This window comes from Typopeltis vanoorti, chromosome 1, assembly GCF_054136105.1.
Source record: "Typopeltis vanoorti isolate ZY-2024b chromosome 1, IOZ_Tvanoo_1.0, whole genome shotgun sequence".
Classification (NCBI taxonomy): Eukaryota; Metazoa; Arthropoda; class Arachnida; order Uropygi; family Thelyphonidae; genus Typopeltis; species Typopeltis vanoorti.
In genome coordinates, this window is record NC_143549.1 from 53,449,092 (window position 1) to 53,463,364 (window position 14,273).

The window sequence follows — 14,273 nt, forward strand, 5'->3', positions numbered from 1 at the left end:
TCCAGCAATGTATGTAAAGCTGGGATTTTGATGTTCAGTTCTGCTAGATTCCCAGCCACGTCATTGGAATTTATGGAAATGAGACTGCAGATACAGTTTCTAGATCAGCATATACTTTCTCCAGGTACTGTTTTTCCAAGTACAGTGCCATATACAAACTACAGACAGTTCATAAGATCAAAGCTAATTGTTGAATGGCAGCAAACAAATTATATGAAATTAAGCCTGAAATTAAACACTGCCATTCTAGTCAACGCAGAAAGAGCTAGGATGAAGTTGTTCTTGCTAGGCTCCGCATAGGTCACAGTCATCTTACACATTCTTGTTTACTAAAGGATGATGACCCTCCTGTGTGTGAAAAACGAAATGCGCATCTTACTATTTGTCACGTTCTGGTGGAGTGCCAGCGCTTTACACGAGAGAGAAAAGAAATTTTTATCTATGTAGCCAAGTCATATACACTCAGGCAGATTTTATTAGATGCAGACAGATTGCATGATGTTTTTAACCTTCTACAAAGAATTAATTTGCACAAACACATTTGGCTGTAATTTTGTTTATATGTAGGTACTGCTTTGATAATCTTAATTTTTGTAAATAAATTAATGAATAATATGTATCTTTGACTATTTATGTATTGCTATATCCTTTGACCTTGCTGTAACCTTTGATATGGAGCAGTATGTCCTTTGTTCTTTTTGCGTGAATAAGCTTTAAACTAACTAACCAACCAACCAACCAATGATAGAAAAAAAAATCAGCTACCACATTTTATTCCCTTATAGGGAATAGACAAGACCGTTTTCGCCCTATCTAACTTTTGGAGACTGAGTGGATAGTTCAATCTCCCCTGATAGACAATCAGAGATAGCTGACCTGAGCAATCACAAATTTAAGTCCCCCCCACGAAGTGAAGAGATGGTTCAACAAGTTCCGCCATCTCGTGGTCCCTAACCCTAACACAATATTTCAATGTCTGAAATAGTGTATGCTCTACGGCCGATTTTCTTCTTGAGTTTACGGGACGAAAAACCAGAGTTTCCCGGAGGAAAAAAAAACTCGCTTGCCTGTACTCGAGATTGACTAACTCGGGAACCAGTCGAAAATAGCTTAGAAAAAGCAGTTACTAAAATAAAGAGCCAAAAGACTTCACTTCGGCGATGTAAATTTATAAAAATTAAGTGGATATTAAATACAGCATTATTTCAAAAAAAAAATAAAAAAACACCTCTATAGTCGGCGACTAGACAGACTTGAACTTTAGTCTATCTTCGATGTTTACACAATAGCTCCGTACAGTGTAAACATCACTTCCTCTGAGCTACATAAGCTACCCTAATTGACAACGATCCTGGCAAATCTATATAAACACGATAGGTGCGAATCGAGTAATTAATTATTATGGGCGACTGAAGGGGTAGTTGTGCAATTTCATGAAAATAATGACACCGAATTTATTACACTGTTGTGAGAACAGAATGGGACAGATGGAACTCGCGATAGAAGAGTGTTAGATCTAATTACAACGTCATATGGGGGAGATCATTTAAAGATGCACTGTAATCATCAGGGGAGAATTCTCCATGCTTGCAGCGCAAGCTCATTACTTGAGAAAGAAGTAATATTTATTTGTTAATAAATGCATGTATTTATAAGCGTTCCATTTAGGCTTTTATTTTTGTAGACAGAAGACGTCTTAAGCTTGCGCGGCAATAATTAAGTTCTGCGTTGTGTATGGAAGGCCGATGCTTGCTCGTTTAGTCAAAGCTACCTTGGCTTGCTCAGTTGTCGGAGCTTCCAAGTTCTCGCTACAGCACTCTGATTTCACGCGCGCGCATAGCCATTTCCGCTTCCTCACGTCGTCTTAAAAAACACAAGCTATACGCAGTCAAAGTAGCTCTAGCCAGTGAGCTTCAGCCAGCCTTTACAAATGTGCGTGTTGCTTGGGAAAATTAAATTACAACCAACTTTTTATGACGATATTATTGACCAGTTCATAAAGAAGAACCTTAGGGTAGAATTTGTATTCAAGTAGCTAAATTGAAAAAGATAGAATATCATTTGTAAAATAAATGTTGTGTTTGTATGATGAAATATACATAAATTTCTAAATATATAGTTTTAAATGGTCAGTAATTCATTATTCCGCTAATCAGACTTCAAACACACCTCTCATTCCCTGAATGATAACAAGAGCAAGCATGAATTTCAAGCCTAGTATTCGCCCCTGGTAACCATTCCGCTTACAGTCGGTGACAGTGATCATGCGATACTAATTTGGGAAGTGTCTAAGTTTATGAATTCAAAGAAAAAAAAATTAAAAAAAAAGTACAAACTGAACTACAAAACAGGAAATTATGACCAAATGAGAAGCATTAGATTTGCTGGATGGAAAGGATAACGACATTGCATAGAAGCAATTAAAAATACTTAAATAATGCAATAACGGAATGCTTCCTTAGACTAGAAGAATAAACAGGGTAGGAAGGAAATTGATGTGTGGTTTAAGCAAAGATTTGTAAGAATAATATTATGTGGAAGGAATACTGTATGCATAAGAATGATGTCAGTTATGAAAATTATAAGGAGCTGCCCAGAAGAGCTACAGCTGTTGTATGGAAAGCTGTTTGAATATGAAATGAAACTGGTTTTGAAAAAAAAAAACGGCAATCTCAAGGAATTCTGTTGTTATGCTGCAAGTTGAAAGTTGAAAGAAAGAAAGAATGAGTTGAAAGAATAACTGTCATAAATGTAGATGATACATGTATGTAACATAGGCAGAAGCAATTGTTCAACTAAAAAGTGCTCATTTTAATAAAAGCTACCGAACTACTGTATTCAGCATTAAGCTCGCTACTTTCTCATCACTGGATGAAGAAACCCAGGTGTGTGAAAAGGAGGATGTACTAGAGCTTTGATATTTTCTTATCAATCTGAATAAGAATTCGGCAATAATAGCTGATGGAATATCAGCATGGATGCTAAAAGCATGAAGAACTGCTTTTAATGAATAAAACCTATAATAATAATTGTTGGCAATAACAATTATTACAGTAAGTTTTATTTCACAGTTTTACATAAGTCCTTATTTTTTTATGCTCATTATAAGATGAGGTCATACAAAGTCTGTTTCTCTTTTCGTGTTGTCACCTGGTGTTAAATTTTGTTATATAGCGGTATTGTTCGTGGCGCGTTATTTGGTTTACTGGTTCTGTAGGATTTGAACTTTCGAGATTGAATGAATTGGCGTATGTGAAATTAGTAGAAGCATTATTATTAGATCTTTATCTATATATTGATTAAGGTCAATAGACTGAATTTACATTTCATGTAAGAGGTCATTGCTGTAATTGGCATTTACCTAGGTAAACAAATCAGTACAAATTAGTTTAATTTTGGTAGGTAAAGAACCTATTTTGTGAATAACGAACAATTTCATCCCTTTGTAGATAATTAGCCATCCGTAGTGACCTCCAATTGGAACCTATGGTGATATAGTCACTTACTGAATAATTAAGTAGTGATATCAATACAGCTATCTTAGGTAAGTCTTTTGGTTGTTAGGTGGGGAAGAGGGGATATGATAGGAATATTATTATTATGTGAAACCTCCAGGGAGTCCAAAGACTTATCGAACGATTGAAACCCTTCCAACTACTAACCACACTCAAACTTGCTTTACTTTTTTCGTGAGCCATTAGTAGCAGAATCTCTACCAATCGACCAACCGTTGTTGGCATTTAAGTTACTAAAAGAGTTTTATAGGATTGATGTAGAGGAAATATTTTAGCAGTTAACTAGTGGTGGAAAAACAAGACGTCATTCCGGGAAATTACACTAGAGTATGATTAACAAAGGTGTTAGGACTAGATTTTTTACTTGGAGGATGGATTGCATTGCCCAGTTACAAGTCCTTCATTTGTCAAGATTCAAGGGGGAGGTATGATATTGTGTGGAAAGTTTAGATGTCTTATGATGAATCTTTGAAATTCATGGAGGTGCCTGTGTAATAAAAATCCAAAACAATATGAAATATATCAATGAAATTCATTTTATATTGTTCAAGAATTGTTTGGGGTTATTTCTGTGTTGTTCATGAAGTTGCTAGTCTCATGCACAGAATTTAAATGTCACATTATGTTGAGGATCTAAAGGCCTTGCAAGTTTTTATTTTCTTTGCTTTGTGTTGAAGGACCTTATTTTATCTTGCTTCTTGCAAAACATAAGAATGAGCAAAGTTTCATTGTATAACAGGAAACTGATTGAGAAATTAAATGCATCAAGGTGTAAACTACTGTGCTGTAATCTGGTGGAGAAAATTAGCCACACAAATCATTCTGTATGGCATCTTTTATTATTCTCAAATATAAGAGGCTGTGCTAACTTAGAGTACACTAGTATTATGAATGGACAGATGGATAGTCAAAAAGAAAGAAGAAATCTGTTAACATTAAATTTTGAAGGCCGTAAATTTTTAGGGCCTATGGAAGATTTATACCTTTTTTAACTTTTAACAGGTGCGCAAGTGTAATATAGTATGTGTGTAAGCTTATTTTAAAAAGTCACAACATGAATTTGCTTAGTGTAATTATGTTCTTGAACATTTTATAGAAAGGGTTTTTAATACTGTCATTTCAAAAAATACAATTGTTACCAACATTTTATCACGAAAAGTGAGTCAGATTCCATAGCCAGTGTTAACTACTTGTTAATTTTTGAATTTTATTCTTTCCTATTAAATTATTTTATATGAATAAGTTGCCTAAATTCATATTCCATTATGATCAATAAATGGAAGAAAAGCAAATCAAAATTCCCTTAGTTTAAGGGAATTTAAGTGGTTGTGCTATGAAGACAAAGTTTCATTCTGTAATGTATGTTAAAATATCTTGGATGCTGACTATAACCTATAAAGTCATAGAGGACTTTTCAGAGTGGAGACATTTAAAGTGTCCTGAGGCATCCCACTCTCCCATAAATGCTATCACATAGACTTCATCAGAAATCACCAAGAAAACACATTTCTGTCTACTTAGCAAAGATAAATGGATTCTGAAATGTTCGAACAACTTAGGTGCTATTTTAATACTGCCTATTAAATAGCTTAATTCAATAAACCATTACTTCTTCCTCTTCACTCCATTCAGAGCATAGGATCTAGATCACAGATCTTCATCTGACTCTGTTTTGTGCTTCTCTCTTTATCTGTATCCAGATCTTTCCAAGGTCTACATCTCTCTCTCTCTGTTAGTTCATCTTTGGTCTATCTCTCTTCCTCTTTCCTTGCAGATTCTGCTCTAATGCCTTTTTGACTTTCTTTTTCTAGTTTTCTTAGTATATGCCCTATCCATCTCCATTTTCTCTGATGTCACACATTATTAGTTTTTGTTTAGTTTTTTGCCATAATTCTTTATTGATATCTTTTCTGGCTATTTTATTTGTAGAATTTTTCTTAAACATTTATTAACAATGTTTGCAGTTATTTTCCTAATTGCTATTATTCATGTTTCTGATGCATAGAATAGAACTGATTTGTTTTCAAACCTATTTGCTTTGATCTCCATATTTTCCCTAACATGTTAAAAATTATCTGTGCTCTTTGTATCATAGATTTTATATTTTCCTCTGTTCCTTCCTGTTTATTTATTATTGATCCTAAGTACTTAATTAAAGTTATTCAATGTTGCTAAAATTTGATCATCCAGTACTGTCTTATTTTTTTGTTTATTATTTATTTTCATTTATTCTTAATCCAACAGTCAAGGCTTCTTCATTGAGTTTTATTGTTTTTGTCTTTATATGTTGTGTATGTGCTAATAAACATATATTTGCAAATTTTAGGTCATGTAGCTGTTCTGTTAAATTCCACTGTACCTCTGTAGCCAATTGGAAGAACAGCAGAACATTATGCCCTTCGATTGGAAAAGACCTGGGTTCAATTCTCGTTGTGATGAGGGAATCCTTATATGGGCTTTTTCAATTGAAGTGAATTAGCCAATCTCATATGGGGGGTAGCAGGGTTTTTTCTCCCAGAAACTGATTTTTCATCCTGTGTACAGAAAAATCGGCTTTCAGAACACATGTAATTTACAGACAAAAAATACTGTTGTTGGTGATGATGGGCATTGATGGTGGTGGTGGTGGTAGTAGTAGTAGTGGAGAGGGTGAGATGTATTTGGCAAAGTCGAGTGCTGCCCTCCCACGTTGAGTCCTTGAACTCCCTGGAGATGTCACATAATAATAATTCCTTTTGTGGTTGTCATGGCATTTCTCATAACCCAATCTACAACAATAAGAAATATTGTTGAGAGAATGCAGCCTTGTCTAACTCCTGTTTTAATTTCGGACTTTTCTGAAAGTTGTGTATGGTTTATATTTTATATATATATAGTCTATTCCACTTAAATGGGACATGTTGGGACTAATCCATTTTGGCCCAATTAAGCGGCTGCTCCAATTAAACGAACTAATAATAAATTCTAAAATTAAATATGTAATACGCAGGTATATGAATAAGTAGGCAAAAAAAATAATAATTAGGTATCTATTTTAATGGTTTATTAAACCAAAATACAGAAAATATTTGTACTATAAATTGTGCAGAAAAAATAATACATACATGATAACTTTTACAATTTCAAATTTTAATTCTGCAAAACTGCATTAAGTGTAGTCTGTCTTTTGCTTTTGAAATTTTGCAGTTCTACAAAATCAGCACAAATATTCAGTACGGATGTAGGGCTTCCTGCATAAAATAACGCTGTAACATGCTATAAATTTTTTGGCCTCACGATTAGTTACAAGCACAGGCGGGTCATCATCCTCATCATCGCATTCTTCGTCAAATCTTTGACGTTTGGATTTAATGACTTCAACAATTGCATCTTCAAAGTTTTCATTTTCATCGTAACATGATAAATTGTCATCTATTGTTGAAAATTCTTCATTATTCATGATAGGAGCTTGCAGTATGTCTTCATTTTCATCACTACTCAAAATTTCAAGAACCTCCAAAGTTTTTAAACCACAAACAGCAAAGCAGTTTTGTATTGTACTGCTTTTTATAGCTCGCCAACTGTCAGAGACAAACTGTATTGCTTGCAAAATGGAAATTTTTGCACCGATCTCTCTCTGGCTGTTGATGAACTTGTTAATAGGTTTTCATCAATGGATTCCAGTATGTAATTAACCAATTTTCCTCGATACAGCGTCTTTAAATTTTTTATTATCCCCACGTCCATTGGTTGCACACAAGCAACAAAATTTTCCTCTGCTTACGTTGTAATTCTACGTCCCAACTTGTAAGCCATTTCCGAAATATTTCAGAAGTCATCCACGCATTACTATTGGCATGGTACTCTACTGGTAAACTCTCTGCATTGAGGCTTAGCACTTTCTCCTACGATTAGTAGTTTTCGTTTGTCCATACCCGACATATTTGCACAGCATAACACAGTAATGTGGTTCATTGCCCTTTTATACCCTTACAGTGTAATGTGCTTATAACACAGGGAGCTGTCTGGCATAGCACGATAATAGAGGCCGGTTTCATCAGCGCTGTAAATATCATCTGAACAAAAATTCTCTAAAAAAGTAAGGATTTTAGTATTTTGCCATTGTTCAGTACTTACATTGTTGGCACTGCCCTTTTTGCCGTGTGCTTTTTTAAGTTTGATATTGTGTCTCGCTTTCCATCAAGACAACCAACCAACAGTTGCTTTCAAATCGTTGTGGTCCAGCTTTTTAGTGATCTCCTCTGACTTCGCCTTTAACACTGGCCTGCTGATATTCACGCCTCGCCTGCTAACTATAGAAAACCATTGATCTAATGCTTCTTCGACTTCTGGATCCTTTCCATCATGCTTTCTTTTGGATGTTCCTGGAATTTGTTTCTATAATGTTCACTCCTCATGCAGTTGATTTTCTTGTTGTAGGAGATGTGCTATGGTAGATTTTGGTACACCAGTTATATCAGCAAGTCTATGATGGCTTGTATTTAATGGCTGGCTTTTAATTTTATCCAGCAAAGCAATTTTACTTGAAAGTGTAAAATCATTTCTTGGCATCTTGGCAAAGATTTAAAAATTTTAAATAAAATTGACACAATATATCGATATCACTAGGTACAGTATATAGTAAGGGTAGATTCTTAAGCAGATGCACGATGAAAGATAACTGATTCGCATCATGCTAGTGTGATGTACGTAGATTAATGTACGTAGTGTTGCCATATTTTCGAAAAATCATAAAATATATCAAAAATTAAGCGAAACGTTGTCCCAATTAAGCATTTAAATTATGTATTAATATGTTGGTTTAGTTTCCGTTCTTTGAGATTTGGCCCAAAAAAGCAGGTGGCCCAATTAAACGGAATCGACTGTATATATATATATATATATATTTATAATTTTTTTTTATGTTGATAATTTTACAAGGTATACCATAATATGACATTAATTTCCATATTGCTTCTCTGTCAATGTTGTCAAAAGCGTTCTTCGAAATCAATAAAGTTGATATATAAAGATTTGAATGCCATTCTATTGACTGTTTTGCTATTATTTTTAATGTTGCTGTTTGATCTATACGTGACCTGTTGGCTCTAAACCCTGCTTGTCTTTCTCTTAGCTTTTGGTTTATTTCTTTTTTTTTTTTTTAAATTCTTTCTAATATTATTATTCTTGTTAGTATTTTATTTGTTGTTTAACAATGACATTCCTCTCCAATTATTACAATCAGTTAAACCTCCTTTTTTTTTTTTGTAAAAAAAAATTTTGATCAGTAACCCAATATTCCATTCTTCCTGCTATTATCATTGTCTTGTAAAGAGACAATATGGGTTCATAATCTTTACATAGGTTCACTTCAGTATTCCATCCTCTGAGCTGTATTTGCAATCTTTATTATATGCACCTTGAACTTCAATTTCTTATCTACTAAAACTCCCAGATTCCTAGCATGATGAGTTTCTTCCAGCATAATAACACCAATATAGTATGACATTGGATATATCATGACACAAATGCATAACATTGAAATGATAGCCATTTTCATATGCCTACATTTCGAGACCTATTCAAATCAAATCATTTTGCAACCACTGCCTGTAAACTGCATTCTTGGATCCTAAGCAGATATCTCTATGTTGACTTATGAAATCCTTTGCAATGTTGTTAATGTGAAGATTGAAAAACAGTGGACCAAGAACCGATCTTGTGGTATACCACTAGTTACCTTAAATCTTGCAGACTCATCATCATCCTTTTAGGTATTTAGGCCCAGTGGCATGTTCTGGTCTCATTCCATCCTTTCTTTGGTCCTTCCTGACTTCTGTGTCCTGCAACTGAGTTTGTATCATAGTGTAAAAATAATCATAATTTAAAATGCTGAATATTTTTACAAATGGTTTATGTTAGTATGTTTATTAGTTTGGGTTTCATAACATGCATTGTCGGCACTTGCGATGTGCCCATTATTGAAATTATTTTGTCAAAGTGATATGTAAAGCAGTTAAAAATTTATGTACTTATCAGGTTTTTAGGCCTGTGTAGCTCAGTGGAAGTGGCGCTTGCATCCTCTGCACTTGGCCGCTTGAAGTTAGACTTAGGTTCTAGTCTAGTCGCTGACTGGAGGAACTTCTTCTAAGCCTATCTTCGACCGGTTCCCGAGTTAGTCGATCTCTGGCACAGGCAAGCGGGTTTTTCCTCCCGGAAACTCGGGTTTTTCATCCCGTAAACTCAAGAAAATCGACCGTAGTACCTACATTATTTCAGACAGTGACATCTTGTTAGGGTTAGGTACCAAGAGATGGCAGCACTTGTTTTCCAGCCTCTTCATTGACGGCTGCTATAATTAGTGATAGACATGGGCCAGCTATCTCTGATTGGCTACCGGTGGAGATTGAACTGCCCATTCAATCTCCAAAAGCTAGATAGGGTATAAAGGCCTCGCCTACTCCCTATTAGGGAATAAAAGGCATTAGTTGATTTTTTGATTTGACCAGGTTTTTAATTGTTTTGCTACTTTAAAAAATTTTATAGTAATTTAAAATATTAAGTGTTTGTGTTTTATGAAGACATTCTCTTGTCGCTAACATAATCTACATGTCAGCCATTATACCTAACTTCTTGCTTGCCAGTTTCATGGAGTGCCCATGCTCGCCAAGAAGTTTGATGTGCGATTGACAGCTGACAAGGACAATGTTTGGTATCGAAGGAATGGGAGTAAACAAGAGAGTGTTCAGGAAGAAATTAGAACACAGGCTGGCAGATATTTAGATTCGGAGGAACTTAAATTTTTTTTGTGACATTCGGAAGAAAATAAATAGTATATTCCGAAAAAGGAATTGTGGAACAATGAAGTTTCAGTGTGGAATAAGTATTTCTAAATAAAGGAGAAATATTGCTATAGATGTTTTAAAAGGATTGTTCGAGGAAACGCTAATCGGAAGATTAATAGTAGATTCTGAAAAGGGAATCATAGAACTTTGTTTTTTTAAAGTGGAAGACTGTCAATAAGCATTAGTGAATAAAAGAAGAAATTGCTATTTACGTTCTAAAGGAAGTTTCGAGGAAACGCTGATTAGGAAGTTTCATCTGTCTTAATGATGCCGAATCTAACTATTATTTCTATTTGAGCAGTCGGCAGGATTAATATTATGATAATATCCTCTATATAAACATCTCCAAATAATAAAAAAAAACTTTCTAATTACGATGCTGCAGCCAATAGGATAATATTAAATAAAATCTCTCCTATTTCTAATAAACAATGTTGCAGTCGACCAACAGGATTGGTTGTGACTTAACTTTATTTTAGAATCCAGAAAGTAAATCTTGACTCAAGTAAAATGGGTACAGGAGATAGCAATTTTAATAGTGAAGTTTCATTAATTAAAGATGAGGAATTTTTTTAGGTTAATTAATCCAACTTTAGTAATACCTTCTTTCTCAGGATATAGTAGTGAAAGTGTAGAAACATTTTTTAAATATGCAGAAAAAATTAGAGATTTAGGGAAATTGTTAGATTTTCATTTGTTGATCATACTTCATAATAAATTATTGGGCAAAGCCAAAACATTCTTAAACACATCTGCTTTACTGAGACACTGACAGTTATGCAACATTTAAAAGTTTGCTAACATCAGAATTTTCAAGTGTAAGAGAATTAGGGCCTAACATTTGGAAAATTCATCAATGCATCCAAGGTAATAGGGAGTCTGTTTCAGAATATTATCGTAGACTTTGGAGCATTGCTCATAAATTTAATGTTTCATCTGAAAAGCGATCCTCTTTAGAATGGTTGCTGTTTAATCAATTTAGGCATGGCCTTAAAGATAATTTGAAAGAAATAGCATACAAGAAAAAGGTTAAAAATCTTGAGCAGTGTTTTCAACTTGTTAGGGAAAAGGAAGAGAAGCTTAGAGATATATTTTATTCTGCAAATAATAAACAGGTAAACTTTTCAGTATAATGAAACTCGTTCTCCTAACATTATGGCTACAGATAAAGTGAGAGAAGGAAAGTTTCAAAATATAAAAGGTGTTAAGAAAAGGAAACAGTCTTTCTGTAAATCTAACAGAAGATGTTCCAGAATCTCAGTCCAAGGTACAATTACATGTTTTGGGAAAATTAGAGGAACTGAAAACATTTCTTAGTGAAGAAATAGAAAGACAGGAACTTCTGTTTAAGATGATATCTGATTTGGCAACATCCAAGAATCTTACAGATAATCAAACTTTCTCTTGTGAATCTAATGGTATTGACAGGAATAAAACATCTCAAAGGAGATATGTTCCAAAATGCTTTAGATGTAATAAACCTGGTCCTTTAGCTAAAGACTGTTATGTTAGGGATAAATCTTGTTTTCAGCATGATAAATCAGAGAATAAAGAAAAATCTGGGAATAATTATTATTCCAATATTATACTGGCAAGGACAGAAATGTCAAACTACTCATTAGACATGGGTAAAGCTAAAGACAGCTCAAACCCTGGAAGAGAGTTTGATGTATCATCAGCTCCTTATGCTAATGGAGGTAATCCTTTGACAGTTCTACAAGGATTTATTGAAGACGTGCCTCGTGAAATCTTACTTGACACTGGTGGATATATTTTACTCATTTCTTATACTTTGTTTAACACCAATCCCAAATGACATTTCAATTTTAAGTTGTTCAATTAAATTAAAGGGTATATTTGAATCAGAAATTTCAGGTGATAAGCAAATAGATGCTTTTATCTCAATTCCTCGTTTTCCATTGAAAGTTGTCTTCAATGGAAAACTGTTCTTCATTAATAGTTCTTCCAAATATTACTTGTACATTTGGAATGTACAAGTAATATTTGGAATTGATTTTCTGAATCGTCATGGTTTTGCATGGAATTTTGTTGATAATACAGTGTCCTTGTGTGGACTAGAATACTGTTTGGACAGGAAATCAGACGACAGTGGAAAATTAGAGCAGCCTCCTGAAGTTTTTAACATGCTGATGATGATAATGATCAAGTGTTTAATATTGAGACTTTAAAGAATAAAGAACCTAGTTCACAAATTTGGGAAAAGGATAAGATTGTCTGAGCTCAGAAAGATGATCCTGTACTTAAAACTATTTATGAAGCAGTATTGAAGGGTGAAATTCATCTGGATACATTTTTAAACCTGGAAAACTTATACAGGTATCCCTCGATTAACGCGGTTAATTAATCCCTCGATGTTACCACGTATATCAAAATCACGTTAATCAAATATAACAATCAGTGCTAAAAAGTACAATTCGTCCTTGATCGATTACTTTATTAATAATTCGTTTTATATGGTGCTCTTTTAGGAAAGACAAAAAAAGAATGCAAAGTAAATGTTTTAATAAATACTTGTACCTACATTATTTACTTCAATTTTTTTTTTCAAAACAAGTTATCAAGAGTCATTTGAACAGTTTTAAGTTTTTTTCTTATCGGCATAATGACTCTCCAGACTTCGGCAAACAAGCAATAAAACATAAAAAAAAACACTGCAAATATAATACATGATAGTACAAATTAAGTGGATATTGAATCCAACAATATTTCATAGCTGTATATAGAAACTACAAGAGTTTCATGCCGAATATATAGAAACTAAAAGTTTTGGAGGATGCAAGCATAAGCATCCTTATGGACAACTCGTAGTAAAGGTGGAGTAAGCTCCAGATCACTTTCCTTAGTATTTTCCATAATGTAAAACACATCTCCTATTAACATGTATGATAAATAAGCCTTTGACTCTATTTCAGTATATATGGTGGTTTATTTATTTTCAGTTACAATCTAAAAATTATTGAACAAAGAATTTAAAAAAAAAAACTAAACCCTACTATACTGACATCGGAGGTTGCGGTATCTCTCAGATACAATTTACTGTCAAATATCACAAGGGTTTACATAACATGTGTTAAACTAAACTGACAGCAAAAAAGAGCAGCTGTGCATTCGTAATATATGAATGCACAGCTGCACATGATCTCCAAGCTATACACTGAATTGTTTAAGAAAATTTATATTAAACATTTTGCATGTATCTGTCAGATCAGCTGTGAGCTCCACAGGGTTAAAGGCACGTTAATTTAATCAAAACTCTTGCCGCATATATCAAGGGATTGCCGCAATTAATTTCACCACGTTAAGCAAGGGATACCTGTATTTAGATAAAGGTGGGTTACTCTTATCTAGACAAATGGAAGATGGAAGGTTGAAAGTGAAAATATTGGCACCAACTCAAATGATTCCTTGGATTATGTACACTTTCCTTGATTCTGACTTGGCAGGACACCAAGGATTTTCTAGAACTTGGGAAAGAATAAAGGATCGTTACATCTGGAAAGGTATGAAGAGTGACATACTCACATATGTCAAATCATGCCATGTGCCAAATAAGATCGCCTTTCAGAGGAAAAGCTCCACTACAACCATTTCCAATCCCAACTAAACCTTTTCAGGCTGTTGCTATTGATTTGATAGGTCCGCTGCCAATTACTAAAAAAGGCAATGGGTACATTCTAGTAGCTATAGACTGCTTAAGGAAATCTAGTCTCAATGAAGGATCAAACTGCAAAGACTATTGCAAGAAAGTTCTTGAATATGATAATTTGTAGATATGGAACTCCTCAGACCCCTTACTTTCAGATCAAGGAGCAAATTTTACATCTGAATTGTTACAGTTATGCAAATTACTCAACGTTAGGAAGATTTTTACAACTCCTTACCACCCACAGTGTAATGGCATGTGTGAAAGGCT

At 34.1% G+C, this 14,273-nt stretch overlaps 1 protein-coding gene across 4 annotated transcripts in view; it reads left to right on the forward strand.

Moving 5' to 3' along the window:
* The first annotated feature begins 3,234 nt into the window (after window positions 1-3,234).
* LOC150109984 (mitotic-spindle organizing protein 2B-like) overlaps window positions 3,235-14,273 on the forward strand; it is a 59,018-nt gene continuing 47,979 nt past the window's right edge. For 3 of the 4 annotated variants that reach the window (XR_016548113.1, XM_090390409.1, XM_090390422.1), the window contains exon 1: window positions 3,235-3,544. The gene's annotated coding sequence lies outside the window, so the exon portion shown is untranslated. The remainder of the gene's footprint in view (window positions 3,545-14,273) is intronic. The other variant, XM_090390417.1, reaches the window with a different exon arrangement.